Here is an 18,312-nt window from a genome sequence, read left to right as displayed (position 1 = left end):
GTGAATAATAGTGCTCCATTGTCCACCAAGATTGCTACACTATCCCTGTACATTGCCCCTGATCCTCAGTGTGAGATACTTGGGGACTTCCCTTAGTGAAGCGATGACCCCTCAAGCGGGTTTGAAGAGGTCTCGATCAGGTGGGGGTGGTGCTCCTCCTCCTCCACTACCTCCAATGGTCTGCAACTCACCATCTCCTACATCATCCTCTTGCTCTACACCATCTTCTTGCTTACTATTAGAAAACACCTCTATTTAATGGGCCTTGCCCCTAGTACACCTATGCCTAGGTGCCATGGCTTTTGGAAAGTGATGCACAACTTCCTCCTATGGAAGTCTCTCCTGGTCTCATCATCTAGCTGCTCACGCCCTGTCACGATCGCTTTGTGGGAAAGGAGCTTGTGGTGGAAATGGTGCCCTAGTCTTGGGATTGCGTCCTGCAAATCCCTTGTGCAATTCACTATGTCCTGCAAAGTAGTTGGCTGGCTTGCCTTCACTAGCCCACATAAGGGCTCGACCAAACCCTCCATGAAGGTGTAGAACCTCATGGCATCTAACAAATCTGGCACCATCATCGACACCCTAAAGAACTCTAGAATATAATGCTTGGGGATACCTGTCTGCTTGAGCTGAGTCAACTCTTAGAAGTGTGCCTATAGATCCTTCCTATCAAAATGCTTCACAACCCTACGTGTGATGTCCTCATAAGAAGTCACGCTGGCATGCCCTAGTGTGGACGACCCATGGAACCAATGCTCGTGTGACTCCCCCTCCAAGTGCAAGGTGGCCATTTTGATGGCCTCCACCTCAGTCAACCGGCTAAGCTAAAAATATGTATCTAACTGCACTTGGAGGAACCATCGAAAGTGGGGAGGTACATCGTCCCAATGGTGCACTGCAACTCAAAATTTTGCGTGCCTGAGCCCCCTGCGCCCTTGCCCTTGTCATTATGCTTGAGTTGGCAATAGTCCCTGAAACTCAGTGCGGCATGAAAATCCTCCCCCATCGACTGACACCCCTGGAAGTACTCTCCCATGGGCATCTGTCTTGCCCAACCCATTCACCAGCTCTTGAAGGTAAAAACGTGGGCAATGTGGTTCTGGTTGGCCCACTGAAAGCGTGTGGGTGAGTCAAAGGGGAATGGTGGTCATATTGGTGGGAAGCCCCTGCAGTCTCCCCATACATGAAATCCCTGTGGACACTCTTGTCTTCATTTAGCTGCTTAAGCTCCTCCAACATTTCCTTTTGCCCCTTCGCCAGGTTATTCAAAGCCTTCAAGAGACTATTGAACGCTGCCTCCTCTTTGCTTGCTTGTTGCCCCATGCTTGCTTCTACTACCAACTATTTTGAGTTCTTAGTATCCGGCTTAATCTCTAATTCCCTCTCTCGACTCCTGTATTTATGCCTCCTGTAAGTAATGTTCTGCTTCTCTTTTGTGGTCATAGAAGATTTCTCCCACGGTTGAGCCAGGACCAGTGCTCTGATACCATTGTAATATTTCCTACTAGGAAATAACAATGATTAAAAAAGAAAAACTCCACATGCAACATGAAATTCAACATGCAATCAAACCCTTGCCAGATACCAAAAACAAAATTTGAAATCAAACCCTTGCTAGATACCAAAAACAAGCCTTCAAGGCTAGTGACTATCACGAGAGATTTAAAGTACAAAAATGATCAAAACCCCAAGCGAAACCCTCAAGAAAAATTTACAAAATTATATGAAGTGAGAAACCCTTGAAAGGATTCGATCTTGAAGTATAAGAGGCCTTCAAATCCTTGCGACCTCAAGGAAAATGCTAGATGACGTCAAGAAATTTTCAGTGCCCTTGAAACTCTAGCCGTATAGGCTAGGAGGGTGATTGCGGCTTCAAAAGAATGATTCTCCTTTGAAATTGATGGGATCAATCCTGCAAAAAATATTTACAACGAGATCCAATCCAAAATTTGATTTCCTCTCTTCAGATTTGAAGAAAAAACTCAACAAAACCCCACAAATATATACAAAATAAATAGAAATTATATACAAGGTTAGAGGAAAATATATGCAAGACCTATTTACAAATTTACAAGAATAGGCTCTTCAATAGCAGATCTATTCATTAAGGCTCTAAAAAATAATTTTGAGAGATTTTTGAAGATAGCTAAAATTTGATCTAGAGCAAATGGTGAGAAAACCCCTTTTGTTATTTCGGATGATAAATCTTCAGATGACCCACTATGGGTTCCTCAGCTTCTATGCCCTGAATAGTTGGTTATGCGCAAAGAGAAGGATAAGTTCTATTGATGGGACATAATCTTAAGGCTTGAATGATAGTATCTTTGTATGATTTTGATCTGTTATATGTGGCGCATGCTTGATCTATAAATCTGATTCTCTGGGCTAATCAGTGTCTGAATTTTTGAGAGAGTGAATTACCCTTTATAGATCTATACGCAGGTTCAGTGAAGCGAAGGCGCGTATACACGCAGTTTTGGTAAGGGAAAGAAGCGTATATGCAGGTTGGCTTTGACAGAGAAGCGTATAAACGCAGGTTTTTGAACAATGAAGTAGCGTACATCTCTTATTTTATGTTCTAGCTGCTTCTGTTTATTGCTGTAGTGGTCTGGGTTCAGAATTGGTGTGTGGTTACAGTTACTATGTTCTGGGTACAGCTGTCAAAGAAGTGTTTATTTTGATTCAGTTTTGATTGGTGAAAAGGTGATTGGTTGATGCAGAAATTATTGATATTTGATTGATGTGGATCCAGTATGAAAATTTATGAAACATGGTCCCTGGAAGAAAGAGAAGGTTGTAGCCTTCTGTAGGCCAGCACCTACGTACTAGTATCTTGGCTAGTGCAAGAGCTAAGGGGGTTGTAGCTCCCTTCCAGGAGAAGCTAGAGAACGAGAGAGGGTTGTAGCTCTCTGTAGGTTGGAGCTTGCGTACTGGTAAAGGACTGCACCAGTACATTGTAAAAAGAAGTTTCTAATTAAAAGAAGATAGAGACGAACTGCAGCAGGTGGTTTTCACCCACATTGGGTTTCCACCTTATATCTTGTGTTCTTGTGTGTGATTGTCTTTTGCTCTGTTTTACTGTTTCTGGTTACTGGTTATTTAATTCTGATACACAGATTAACAATCAACATCTGAAAGATAAAGTAAATTATAAGTTTGCATTGTATTTTGCGGATTTCCTTCTACATAGTTGCGTATATACGCAGGTTTAATTAACTGAAGTAGCGTATATTATCTGGATTTAAAAAAGGGAATATTTGACTTGATAATACTGATTCACCACCCCTCTCAGTATTATTTCCAACAAAAGCCACAGTCTCTACAGTCCCGGAGGCATCAGGTGGTTGGATGCACAGGGGGGTCCCAGGTATCATTAATCAAGCGTTTGCTTGCTTGATTGACTTCCATCCACAAATACTCTAGAGACTAATTCCAAAATAATTCGAGGAAGGTTTGTACTTAGAAGAGGCATATAATTAAAAGTAACCAAGATTCTTGCATCAACCTAGGTCTTAGGATTTGTATAGTATATTGGTTAGTGAAGCATTCAACCAACAATTGTCCATCTGGTTACTTGGTATTTAATTGGTAATAAACAAGAAGTTGACTCCATAAGGCACTCTATATCACAATTCAATCGAATCTAATCTTTTAACCTTGCTAAAATTAACCAGGTAGCTAGGCCACTCAATCGTGTCAACACTAGCTTCCCATCTGGTCCCATGAATTTCATCTTTGGCTTCACAATTTGTAGTGACTCTCCCCATAGCTTGCTATTGGGAGACAACTAGAACAAAGAGGTCAGGGATCAGAGTGACAACCCCCACTTGAGTTGTTGTCGGTCATAAAATAATTTCCCATAGTCATTGTCAGACTAGGGACATATCGGGTGCATTGCATAGTCTTGTCTCCCGTCACCAGGCTTGAAAATCCCTTAAAGCTCTCCGTCTGTCTGCCTCTCTGCTCCACCATCTGTGCGTGAATAATAGTGCTCCATTGTCCACCAAGATTGCTACACTATCCCTGTACATTGCCCCTGATCCTCAGTGTGAGATACTTGGGGACTTCCCTTAGTGAAGCGATGACCCCTCAAGCGGGTTTGAAGAGGTCTCGATCAGGTGGGGGTGGTGCTCCTCCTCCTCCACTACCTCCAATGGTCTGCAACTCACCATCTCCTACATCATCCTCTTGCTCTACACCATCTTCTTGCTTACTATTAGAAAACACCTCTATTTAATGGGCCTTGCCCCTAGTACACCTATGCCTAGGTGCCATGGCTTTTGGAAAGTGATGCACAACTTCCTCCTATGGAAGTCTCTCCTGGTCTCATCATCTAGCTGCTCACGCCCTGTCACGATCGCTTTGTGGGAAAGGAGCTTGTGGTGGAAATGGTGCCCTAGTCTTGGGATTGCGTCCTGCAAATCCCTTGTGCAATTCACTATGTCCTGCAAAGTAGTTGGCTGGCTTGCCTTCACTAGCCCACATAAGGGCTCGACCAAACCCTCCATGAAGGTGTAGAACCTCATGGCATCTAACAAATCTGGCACCATCATCGACACCCTAAAGAACTCTAGAATATAATGCTTGGGGATACCTGTCTGCTTGAGCTGAGTCAACTCTTAGAAGTGTGCCTATAGATCCTTCCTATCAAAATGCTTCACAACCCTACGTGTGATGTCCTCATAAGAAGTCACGCTGGCATGCCCTAGTGTGGACGACCCATGGAACCAATGCTCGTGTGACTCCCCCTCCAAGTGCAAGGTGGCCATTTTGATGGCCTCCACCTCAGTCAACCGGCTAAGCTAAAAATATGTATCTAACTGCACTTGGAGGAACCATCGAAAGTGGGGAGGTACATCGTCCCAATGGTGCACTGCAACTCAAAATTTTGCGTGCCTGAGCCCCCTGCGCCCTTGCCCTTGTCATTATGCTTGAGTTGGCAATAGTCCCTGAAACTCAGTGCGGCATGAAAATCCTCCCCCATCGACTGACACCCCTGGAAGTACTCTCCCATGGGCATCTCGTCTTGCCCAACCCATTCACCAGCTCTTGAAGGTAAAAACGTGGGCAATGTGGTTCTGGTTGGCCCACTGAAAGCGTGTGGGTGAGTCAAAGGGGAATGGTGGTCATATTGGTGGGAAGCCCCTGCAGTCTCCCCATACATGAAATCCCTGTGGACACTCTTGTCTTCATTTAGCTGCTTAAGCTCCTCCAACATTTCCTTTTGCCCCTTCGCCAGGTTATTCAAAGCCTTCAAGAGACTATTGAACGCTGCCTCCTCTTTGCTTGCTTGTTGCCCCATGCTTGCTTCTACTACCAACTATTTTGAGTTCTTAGTATCCGGCTTAATCTCTAATTCCCTCTCTCGACTCCTGTATTTATGCCTCCTGTAAGTAATGTTCTGCTTCTCTTTTGTGGTCATAGAAGATTTCTCCCACGGTTGAGCCAGGACCAGTGCTCTGATACCATTGTAATATTCCTACTAGGAAATAACAATGATTAAAAAAGAAAAACTCCACATGCAACATGAAATTCAACATGCAATCAAACCCTTGCCAGATACCAAAAACAAAATTTGAAATCAAACCCTTGCTAGATACCAAAAACAAGCCTTCAAGGCTAGTGACTATCACGAGAGATTTAAAGTACAAAAATGATCAAAACCCCAAGCGAAACCCTCAAGAAAAATTTACAAAATTATATGAAGTGAGAAACCCTTGAAAGGATTCGATCTTGAAGTATAAGAGGCCTTCAAATCCTTGCGACCTCAAGGAAAATGCTAGATGACGTCAAGAAATTTTCAGTGCCCTTGAAACTCTAGCCGTATAGGCTAGGAGGGTGATTGCGGCTTCAAAAGAATGATTCTCCTTTGAAATTGATGGGATCAATCCTGCAAAAAATATTTACAACGAGATCCAATCCAAAATTTGATTTCCTCTCTTCAGATTTGAAGAAAAAACTCAACAAAACCCCACAAATATATACAAAATAAATAGAAATTATATACAAGGTTAGAGGAAAATATATGCAAGACCTATTTACAAATTTACAAGAATAGGCTCTTCAATAGCAGATCTATTCATTAAGGCTCTAAAAAATAATTTTGAGAGATTTTTGAAGATAGCTAAAATTTGATCTAGAGCAAATGGTGAGAAAACCCCTTTTGTTATTTCGGATGATAAATCTTCAGATGACCCACTATGGGTTCCTCAGCTTCTATGCCCTGAATAGTTGGTTATGCGCAAAGAGAAGGATAAGTTCTATTGATGGGACATAATCTTAAGGCTTGAATGATAGTATCTTTGTATGATTTTGATCTGTTATATGTGGCGCATGCTTGATCTATAAATCTGATTCTCTGGGCTAATCAGTGTCTGAATTTTTGAGAGAGTGAATTACCCTTTATAGATCTATACGCAGGTTCAGTGAAGCGAAGGCGCGTATACACGCAGTTTTGGTAAGGGAAAGAAGCGTATATGCAGGTTGGCTTTGACAGAGAAGCGTATAAACGCAGGTTTTTGAACAATGAAGTAGCGTACATCTCTTATTTTATGTTCTAGCTGCTTCTGTTTATTGCTGTAGTGGTCTGGGTTCAGAATTGGTGTGTGGTTACAGTTACTATGTTCTGGGTACAGCTGTCAAAGAAGTGTTTATTTTGATTCAGTTTTGATTGGTGAAAAGGTGATTGGTTGATGCAGAAATTATTGATATTTGATTGATGTGGATCCAGTATGAAAATTTATGAAACATGGTCCCTGGAAGAAAGAGAAGGTTGTAGCCTTCTGTAGGCCAGCACCTACGTACTAGTATCTTGGCTAGTGCAAGAGCTAAGGGGGTTGTAGCTCCCTTCCAGGAGAAGCTAGAGAACGAGAGAGGGTTGTAGCTCTCTGTAGGTTGGAGCTTGCGTACTGGTAAAGGACTGCACCAGTACATTGTAAAAAGAAGTTTCTAATTAAAAGAAGATAGAGACGAACTGCAGCAGGTGGTTTTCACCCACATTGGGTTTCCACCTTATATCTTGTGTTCTTGTGTGTGATTGTCTTTTGCTCTGTTTTACTGTTTCTGGTTACTGGTTATTTAATTCTGATACACAGATTAACAATCAACATCTGAAAGATAAAGTAAATTATAAGTTTGCATTGTATACGCGGGTTTCCTTCTACATAGTTGCGTATATACGCAGGTTTAATTAACTGAAGTAGCGTATATTATCTGGATTTAAAAAAGGGAATATTTGACTTGATAATACTGATTCACCACCCCTCTCAGTATTATTTCCAACAAAAGCCACAGTCTCTACAGAGCCGGAGGCATCAGGTGGTTGGAACACAGGGGGAGGTATCATTAATCAAGCGTTTGCTTGCTTCCCATTGACTTCCATCCCACAACCTACTCTAGAGACTAATTCCAAAATAATTAAGAGGAAGGTTGTACTTAGAAGAGGCATATAATTAAAAGTAACCAAGATTCTTGCATCACACCTAGGTCTTAGGATTTGTATAGTATATTGGTTAGTGAAGCATTCAACCAACAATTGTCCATCTGGTTACTTGGTATTTAATTGGTAATAAACAAGAAGTTGACTCCATAAGGCACTGGTCTCACAATTCAATCGAATCTAATCTTTTAACCTTGCTAAAATTAACCAGGTAGCTAGGCCACTCAATCGTGTCTCCTATAATTGTTGGTTACCAACTTGTTTTTCATCTTCACATTTCTAGAGGGACTAACCCCCATAGCTTGCTATTGGGAGACAACTAGAACAAAGAGGTCAGGGATCAGAGTGACAACCCCCGACTTGAGTTGTTGTCGCAGTGTCTGTACATTCCGAGCGAAAACAGTTCCTAAAGATGAATGCAAAAGGAAAACTTGTTGAAATGACATGTTCTAGGAGACTAAGGGCAAGGCAATCACCTCCCTAGACAACTTGATTAAGGATTAGCAAGTAAGATTATTATTATTGAGTAAGGTGAATGTTAAAAGATAGATTTGATTAAATCAATATGACACTTATTGAGATTTAAAAAAATGAGAGACTAGTGCCCTAACAATGCTGAAATACAATTTAAAGTACTTGTAGATAACAATACAATATGAAGCATTAAGATAGGCAATGTTGCAGAAAGGTGTTAGTATGAGAAATCAAGAAATTCTTTTTGAATATTTATGTGGTAGGGTTTTAATGGGATAGGATTAAGAGATAATTCCATAATAGTCATTTTTATATCTACGTTTCGAGTCTCAAACATGACTCATCATCAGGATATGATATCACCAGTAATTAAAGATATGAGAAACAAGTGACGATCTTGCAAGAGAAATGAAACTTGTACTTCAAGTAAAGATGATATTCAAGAGAAAATAAGCTTTAAATTGACAAGTGTAACAATATAAAACTTGCAGGTATAGAATGAACTCACAATTCCAATTACAGATAATCAATTGAAATGCAATGAGTAAATGCAAGACTAATCTATGTGAGATGCAAAGTCTTGGTTAATTTTAATTATATGCCTAAGCTAAGGGTGAAAGGCCTTCTCCTCAATTATCGAAGCAAGTCTTAAACAAGGTTGTTGAGAGAAGTGTTGGGGAAGGAGGCTAAGGCCTCATTAACGATACCTATCCATGACTTCTAGCAACCCAAGTGCCTCTGTTCCTACAAGGGCTCGACCGCAAGAGAACTCCAAAGTCACTCGTTTCAACCGTTGTTTAAGGGCCAAGCTTCTCAAACTGGATAATAAAGAATGCTGCCTTATCTTTCTATCAACCAAGCTTATGCTTGGAGGTAAATTTTAGAAATGCAAATCTAGATCGAGGGTGAGAATGTAAATGCTTCAATGAGATTCAATAACAATACTGCTTCAATAAAGGAAACTTATAACCAAGATTTATGATAGTCACTTAAAACACAAGATTATTAGCTTACAACGATGATCAATGAAGCAAATTTTAAGATTACTCAATGAAACAAGAGAGATGCAATTAGATTTGGATGTTAGAGCAACGTCTCAATATGCCTTTAACAAGAAATGCTTCTTAGGATGTTCTTTACTGATATTAGACAATGGAAACAAGTAAAGTTATATGATGAAGCACAAGTGAATGATGGCAAATGAGATTGCTAACAAGAAATCAAAGATTAGAGAGACTACTTTAAATCTACAATTGCAAGTGAAACAAAGACAAGAACTATTCCAAATGCAATAGATCCAATAGCCAATGCAACTTAAGAGATCGGATCTAAACTATGAATGCAAGATAACAAGTTAGTAAGTTAGATCTAAAGACTAAGAGAAGAAGAAGTGAAGCCGCCCCTTTTAAATAAGGAGGCGGGATACCATTGTATTGAAATCCCAAACTTCCTCAAAGAACAAGATCTTTGTTATTATATTACAAAGGAAAAAGTCCTTTAGACAAAGAGGAAGGACTCTTCAACTCAAGGAGATTTACAACAATGAAAGAGCTTCACAACAACAATCTCCTCGAGATACAAGGCTGATATAGATCAGATCTGCTTATGATTTTGATTGCAAATTAACCAAACCAATTGATCTAACCCTCCAAGAACCCTTGGCCTTCAACAAGGATGAATGATAGTAATGCTCTCGGCAAGGTGAAGGAAAGGCATCCAAGGGCTCATGACCAACTCATAAAATTGATTTAATTTTTGATTAAATTTATTTATTTATTTTTTATTTTTTAAATTTTTTTATAGTGATTTCTTAAGGATCAAGGCTCAAATTTCTGAAAATTTTTTGGTCTCTCCATTACCAATTAGCCTTTTGCACCAGGTGAACGAGGCATCCTTTACGAGCTCTCGACCTTGAGGAAAAGGGTTCAAAATGATGCTACATCCTCCAAAAAATTTTGCAATGTAATCAAGCCTTCCAAATTTGATTTTGATGCAAAGAAAATTTATGATGAAACCCTTCCAAAAATTCGTTGACCTCTGCAAAATTAACAAGGGTTAGCACCTTAAAATCAAAGGGAGAAATAAGGCCCTAGAGGGCTTGCGCCATGTAATATTCCTAATAGGAAATAACAATGATAAATAAAGCAAAACTCCACATGCAACACAAAATTTAACATGCAATTTGACACCCACAAATTCAGCCAAAAACTGCGCCAAGCTGAGCCATTTTATTACCAAAGAGGGATGCACAATATATGTGTGGAATATGTGCACCTAGGCTTGCTAAAGCAAGCTAGAGAAACCCTAGGTGAGTGTTGGAAATATGGAGAGGGGGGGGGGGTGAATTAGTATTTCTTCTCAATTGTTACTTTTACTAGTTAAATCAATTATGTTGGGAACACAAAATGAACAATAGGAATAAATAGTGAATCAGTATTTCTTCTCAATTGTTACTTTTACTAGTTAAATCAATTATGTTGGGAACACAAAATTAACAATAGGAATAAATACTTTTATTAATATAATCTTTACGATAAATCAGGTACAATATATATATAGGGCTCCAACCCTTGATGAAGACACCGATCTTCAATCTCCCAGGCTCCAACCTGTTGCCAAGCACCAACTTGGTCTTTTGTGAGGCTCCAACCTCTAGGGCACTGGCCCTATCTTCTCAAGGCACCAACCTTGTGTTTAGAGGCTCCAACCCTTCTCTGGTACAAGCTCCGACCTGGTTTCTTGAGGACACCGATCCTCTAGGGCTCCAACCCTATCCTTCAAGGCACCTACCTTGTTTGTTCGAGGCTCCAACCTTCATGGCACCAACCCTCTGGGCTCCAACCCACTGCTATATTTTGTGCTCCCAAAATCTTCTTCGCTGAATTTTTTCAATCTACAATTTCACGGTAGTCTCCATGCTACATCGTCAATGACAACCTGTTTTCATATGAAGGAGTCTTCACAATTCTTCATACTCTCCAACGGAGTCTACAAAGTTTACCTCATGATGACCTCAACAATGCATCAAGATCTTCAATAAAGTCTCCAAGATTTGTTGATGTTTTTCAATAAGATATTTGCGCTAGGTCTTTGGAACAGGTCACTGTCTGTGCTATGGCTTCATTTCAGGTCCGATCCTTTGAAGATGAATTAGTTTCAAAGATTGTCCTCCCGCTATGTCTTCAACTTCCTTCTTCGCTCGGCCTTCAGTTTCTGTTGCACCTTCTATGTCTGCTCGACCTTCGGCTTCCTCTGTTCTTCAAGTTCAAAAATTGTGAACTTTCTTTCTACTCTGTTTTGATGCCCGAGATCGATGCGCAGAAGTGAAGCGTTTTAACTCGTTTTTATACGAGTTTCACCAATACCCAAAAAACACGACTATTGGAAGGAGATCTCGACTTATGGATATTCATCCAATTACTCATAAACTTGTTTTATTTATGGAAGATTTCATAGGAGAGTCTATACCCAAAGAGATCCCACATCCACGTCATCAATCGCAATCGCAACTTTCGGAGGTCCCGCAATTGCAATTCTTAACATCATCGATGTAACATGGCCGATATTCACATTGCCAATGAAACATACGGGATATAATATTAAACCATCGTCAATAGATTCGTCGGGTCCATAGCTAATACCACAATCGGCGGTCCGACGGTGACAACCCTTTGAAACTTGTAATTAATGCGGATGTGATATTTCATTAGGTCATGCTATAATGGTGCAGTGGGTCTGCAATGTTATCGCAATCTGAGGATTTGGATATACTTCCCTTTATGACTTATAATATGAACGTTCCGATACGGACGCGATATTTCATTGAGTATTGTAATGGTCCGACGGGTTCGCAAGACACAAATCGCAATCGACAGATTTGGGGCAGTGAAACATAATAAACTTTATGGTTTGCGATTTGCGATGGATGTGATATTGTATTAAGGCGTATTGCAATGGAACCATCGGGTCCGCAATACATATCACAATCAAAGGATTTGAATGTAACAAGGCTTTGCGATACGTAACTTTTGAATGGATGCGATATTGCATTAGGGTTGTTATCATAAACTGTTTCGGATCTGCAACTCAAATCGCAATCGAAGATTGCAACGTGACACGACTTTAAAACCTTGCGGTATAGCGGATGCAATATTTCTTTAGGGCGTGTTGTAATAGGACCATCAGGTCCACAACTTATGTCACAATCGGCGGGTTTTGAGCAGTGGCATAAAATAGAAAACGTCGATATTATATACTGCCGATACGATTTCTCTGATAACTCTGTTTATGCTCCTCTGTTGTTTTCTTCCTTTCGGTTCTTCTTGGGCATACATTACATGCGATATTTCCAATATGGCTCCTTCGGTGTTTTCTTCTTTGCTCCTTCGATATTGTTGCTCCTCTAACTTCTCTTCACTCTTACGCTCTTCCGATAGTTCTACTCCTCCAACGTAATGTTCTTCTTTGTTCTTCCGGTAGCACTTACCCTTGGGCATATGCGATAACCTGCTTCTCTTGCTCCGATAACTTGCTTCTTTGATGGCTTCCAATGAACTCTTCCTCTTACTCTTTGGCTTCATGATGGCTTCTCCTCTTTACTCTTTCTCTTTCTCTTCTGATGGCTTCCGATATCTTTCCTCCTTGGTTCCACTGTTTCTATTACGTCTGTATTCAATCCTTGGTTCCTCCGTGAGCAGTATTATGATCAATGGGCATCAATGGGCAACCACACATGTCACAAGAATTTGCCATCACAAACACTGCCATATTGACAACAATGACAACCTAGATTAACAGTGAGAAATTGTGCTACCCGGATGCTAGGAGGTGATTCCTCTTCAAGCTCTGTGTTGGCTCTGGAAATATGGTTGGAAGGGACTATTGTTTGACCCCTCTAGAGTGCTTATAAAATTCTTCAAAATTAGCCTTAAGCTCTCCTCAATGAACCCACAAAGACCCAGAAAGGGTTGGGCCTAGTTCCATCCTCCGATACTACCCCCAATTATAGCATATACCTCCTCCAGTTGGGTAATTCGTACCACCTGGAAATGTTGCTGCTAAATCCCTCCAAAATGCTGAGCAAACTCCACAACTATTCTCCTTTTGTCCTCCAACAAAACTCAACCCCAAATTCTCGGCCAAGCTCTCTCAATGAATAGGCTTCACAAATGACTGCGGAGGCCCCAATCCAGCCACCTCTGCGTATGCCCAGGAACGATAAATTCGGCTTGAAGAAATGCCACTTGATCCACTTGTCAATCCCTTGCTTAAATGTTGCTAAACACCGAGAGAATGTGCCCCTAAATTCCCAGTATGAGCTCTGTTCTGTAGCTCACTCCCTAGAAGAGTGCGTGTCCTTTCTACGCCTTGTCTGCTCCAGAATGAATCGAATCTCCCTGTAGGATCTCCCCCGGAACAACTCCACAATGTAGCAAAGGCTCCCCTAGGGTGGCACTCGAAGTCCACCGAAAAAGGAGTTGAGATTTCCCCTCGGAAACCTTGTGTGCTGAACAACACTCATAGACTTGGCTCAACAACTCAAGCGTACAAGGTGAGTTTGTTTGTCAAAGGTTCAAAAGCCCCCAAATGAAGTATTCTCCCCCTAATTATCATTGAGCTTCCCCTCTCCAAGTGGGCCCCATAGATTGACCCCTTTTACCCTTTTTCTCTCTCAACAAGTATGCCTTCCTCCAAGGGGTGCGTATTCCTCTTGGGTGCCCCCCACTTCCCACTAAGAAATCGATTTGCCTTCCTTTCTCCTATGCTGGAGCATCCTCAAGTCAAAATTGCCAAGTGTGGTCCTCCTAACCCACTCTTCCTAAGTCTATGATGGCAAAATTGCAAAATTGGCAAAAATGATAATTACTTAGCAAAATTGCTAAGTAGGAATATCACAATCCTCCTCACCTAAATGTTGCTTGTCCTCAAGCAACTGCAATGGTGGGTGCTGGAGTACCTGTTCACCCTTCCAAGTGGCATCCTCCCCTGGCAAGTCCTTCCACTTCACCAAGAACTCCTGAACTGTCCTGTTCTTGAGCCTCCTCTCTCTCACCTCCAAAATGGCCTCTGGAAACAACACCAAATGCCACTCATCATCCAAAGGGGGTAAATCAATAGCTTCTATCACCTTCTGTCCCACGACCTTTTTTAGGCATGAAACATGAAAGACATTGTGTACCTTGCTCTCTGGTGGGAGTTCCAGCTCATAGGCCACCTGTCCAACTCGCCTAGTCACCCTGTAAGGCCCATAGAAATGCGGTTTGAGCTTTTCAGCTTCCTTCTCCTTCAAAGTGGATTGTCTGTATTGTTAGAGCCTCAGAAAGACTAAGTCCCCAACCTCAAAGTGCCTTTCAAACCGGTGCCCGTTTGCATATATCTTTTGCTGATTTTGGCTGTCTGTAAATTATCCTTGAGAGCACTAAGGCTGTCTTAAGGATGTGCTGCTCCCGAACTCTGATCTGGTGGTAGCTCGAGCGCAAGTCAATCTTAAAGAAGTATTTAGCTCCTCTAAGCTCGTCCATCAACTTGTCTATGTGCGAAAATAGCTACTGGTTCTTTAGCGTCCTCTTATTCAAGGCCCAGTGGTTGATGCACATGTGGAGGGTCCCATCCTCCTTCACTAGTACAACTGAAGAAGCGAAGAGACTCAAATTGGGCTTGATGTGCCTCAAGGACAACAAATTGTTTATGACACACTCAATCTCATCTCGATATGCCTTGGGATGTCTATATGGCGCGGTGATCACTGCATGCACGCCCTCCTCTAGCTCGATCGTGTGCTCAAATCCCCTGTCAAGTGGCCTCCTTAGAGGAATAGCTCCAAAAACTGTTGGGTACCTATCCAAAATCTCTTGGATGTCCAGGTGTATCGGATGTGGTTGAGTCCCTGCGTTTGTGATCCTGAGCTCCACTACCCACTCTATATCTCCATGTTGGACTCATAAGTCAACCTCCATCCTATGTGCTGACACTGTCTATGGTGGGTACGAGTGCATCCCTCTCGGCAACACTAGCTTCCCATCTGGTCCCATGAATTTCATCTTTGGCTTCTTCCAATTTGTAGTGACTCTCCCCAAAGAATAGAGCCACTGGACACCCATGACAATGTTGTTGTCTAGAACATCGACCACAAAAATGTGATCGGTCATAAAATAATTTCCCATAGTCATTGTCAGACTAGGGACATATCGGGTGCATTGCATAGTCTTGTCTCCCGTCACCAGGCTTGAAAATCCCTTAAAGCTCTCCGTCTGTCTGCCTCTCTGCTCCACCATCTGTGCGTGAATAATAGTGCTCCATTGTCCACCAAGATTGCTACACTATCCCTGTACATTGCCCCTGATCCTCAGTGTGAGATACTTGGGGACTTCCCTTAGTGAAGCGATGACCCCTCAAGCGGGTTTGAAGAGGTCTCGATCAGGTGGGGGTGGTGCTCCTCCTCCTCCACTACCTCCAATGGTCTGCAACTCACCATCTCCTACATCATCCTCTTGCTCTACACCATCTTCTTGCTTACTATTAGAAAACACCTCTATTTAATGGGCCTTGCCCCTAGTACACCTATGCCTAGGTGCCATGGCTTTTGGAAAGTGATGCACAACTTCCTCCTATGGAAGTCTCTCCTGGTCTCATCATCTAGCTGCTCACGCCCTGTCACGATCGCTTTGTGGGAAAGGAGCTTGTGGTGGAAATGGTGCCCTAGTCTTGGGATTGCGTCCTGCAAATCCCTTGTGCAATTCACTATGTCCTGCAAAGTAGTTGGCTGGCTTGCCTTCACTAGCCCACATAAGGGCTCGACCAAACCCTCCATGAAGGTGTAGAACCTCATGGCATCTAACAAATCTGGCACCATCATCGACACCCTAAAGAACTCTAGAATATAATGCTTGGGGATACCTGTCTGCTTGAGCTGAGTCAACTCTTAGAAGTGTGCCTATAGATCCTTCCTATCAAAATGCTTCACAACCCTACGTGTGATGTCCTCATAAGAAGTCACGCTGGCATGCCCTAGTGTGGACGACCCATGGAACCAATGCTCGTGTGACTCCCCCTCCAAGTGCAAGGTGGCCATTTTGATGGCCTCCACCTCAGTCAACCGGCTAAGCTAAAAATATGTATCTAACTGCACTTGGAGGAACCATCGAAAGTGGGGAGGTACATCGTCCCAATGGTGCACTGCAACTCAAAATTTTGCGTGCCTGAGCCCCCTGCGCCCTTGCCCTTGTCATTATGCTTGAGTTGGCAATAGTCCCTGAAACTCAGTGCGGCATGAAAATCCTCCCCCATCGACTGACACCCCTGGAAGTACTCTCCCATGGGCATCTCGTCTTGCCCAACCCATTCACCAGCTCTTGAAGGTAAAAACGTGGGCAATGTGGTTCTGGTTGGCCCACTGAAAGCGTGTGGGTGAGTCAAAGGGGAATGGTGGTCATATTGGTGGGAAGCCCCTGCAGTCTCCCCATACATGAAATCCCTGTGGACACTCTTGTCTTCATTTAGCTGCTTAAGCTCCTCCAACATTTCCTTTTGCCCCTTCGCCAGGTTATTCAAAGCCTTCAAGAGACTATTGAACGCTGCCTCCTCTTTGCTTGCTTGTTGCCCCATGCTTGCTTCTACTACCAACTATTTTGAGTTCTTAGTATCCGGCTTAATCTCTAATTCCCTCTCTCGACTCCTGTATTTATGCCTCCTGTAAGTAATGTTCTGCTTCTCTTTTGTGGTCATAGAAGATTTCTCCCACGGTTGAGCCAGGACCAGTGCTCTGATACCATTGTAATATTCCTACTAGGAAATAACAATGATTAAAAAAGAAAAACTCCACATGCAACATGAAATTCAACATGCAATCAAACCCTTGCCAGATACCAAAAACAAAATTTGAAATCAAACCCTTGTTAGATACCAAAAACAAGCCTTCAAGGCTAGTGACTATCACGAGAGATTTAAAGTACAAAAATGATCAAAACCCCAAGCGAAACCCTCAAGAAAAATTTACAAAATTATATGAAGTGAGAAACCCTTGAAAGGATTCGATCTTGAAGTATAAGAGGCCTTCAAATCCTTGCGACCTCAAGGAAAATGCTAGATGACGTCAAGAAATTTTCAGTGCCCTTGAAACTCTAGCCGTATAGGCTAGGAGGGTGATTGCGGCTTCAAAAGAATGATTCTCCTTTGAAATTGATGGGATCAATCCTGCAAAAAATATTTACAACGAGATCCAATCCAAAATTTGATTTCCTCTCTTCAGATTTGAAGAAAAAACTCAACAAAACCCCACAAATATATACAAAATAAATAGAAATTATATACAAGGTTAGAGGAAAATATATGCAAGACCTATTTACAAATTTACAAGAATAGGCTCTTCAATAGCAGATCTATTCATTAAGGCTCTAAAAAATAATTTTGAGAGATTTTTGAAGATAGCTAAAATTTGATCTAGAGCAAATGGTGAGAAAACCCCTTTTGTTATTTCGGATGATAAATCTTCAGATGACCCACTATGGGTTCCTCAGCTTCTATGCCCTGAATAGTTGGTTATGCGCAAAGAGAAGGATAAGTTCTATTGATGGGACATAATCTTAAGGCTTGAATGATAGTATCTTTGTATGATTTTGATCTGTTATATGTGGCGCATGCTTGATCTATAAATCTGATTCTCTGGGCTAATCAGTGTCTGAATTTTTGAGAGAGTGAATTACCCTTTATAGATCTATACGCAGGTTCAGTGAAGCGAAGGCGCGTATACACGCAGTTTTGGTAAGGGAAAGAAGCGTATATGCAGGTTGGCTTTGACAGAGAAGCGTATAAACGCAGGTTTTTGAACAATGAAGTAGCGTACATCTCTTATTTTATGTTCTAGCTGCTTCTGTTTATTGCTGTAGTGGTCTGGGTTCAGAATTGGTGTGTGGTTACAGTTACTATGTTCTGGGTACAGCTGTCAAAGAAGTGTTTATTTTGATTCAGTTTTGATTGGTGAAAAGGTGATTGGTTGATGCAGAAATTATTGATATTTGATTGATGTGGATCCAGTATGAAAATTTATGAAACATGGTCCCTGGAAGAAAGAGAAGGTTGTAGCCTTCTGTAGGCCAGCACCTACGTACTAGTATCTTGGCTAGTGCAAGAGCTAAGGGGGTTGTAGCTCCCTTCCAGGAGAAGCTAGAGAACGAGAGAGGGTTGTAGCTCTCTGTAGGTTGGAGCTTGCGTACTGGTAAAGGACTGCACCAGTACATTGTAAAAAGAAGTTTCTAATTAAAAGAAGATAGAGACGAACTGCAGCAGGTGGTTTTCACCCACATTGGGTTTCCACCTTATATCTTGTGTTCTTGTGTGTGATTGTCTTTTGCTCTGTTTTACTGTTTCTGGTTACTGGTTATTTAATTCTGATACACAGATTA

General features: G+C 41.8%; 1 protein-coding gene across 2 annotated transcripts in view; it reads left to right on the top strand.

The window, feature by feature from the left end:
* LOC149262413 (kinesin-like protein KIN-14L) overlaps positions 1-18,312 on the top strand; it is a 310,043-nt gene that overhangs the window by 208,702 nt on the left and 83,029 nt on the right. The window lies entirely within an intron of this gene.

Source organism: Pinus tabuliformis, chromosome 6 (assembly GCF_031772625.1).
Source record: "Pinus tabuliformis cultivar Carrire ecotype Pingquan chromosome 6, CPIR1, whole genome shotgun sequence".
In the NCBI taxonomy this organism is placed as follows: domain Eukaryota; kingdom Viridiplantae; phylum Streptophyta; class Pinopsida; order Pinales; family Pinaceae; genus Pinus; species Pinus tabuliformis.
This window is presented reverse-complemented; position numbering and strand designations above follow the sequence as displayed.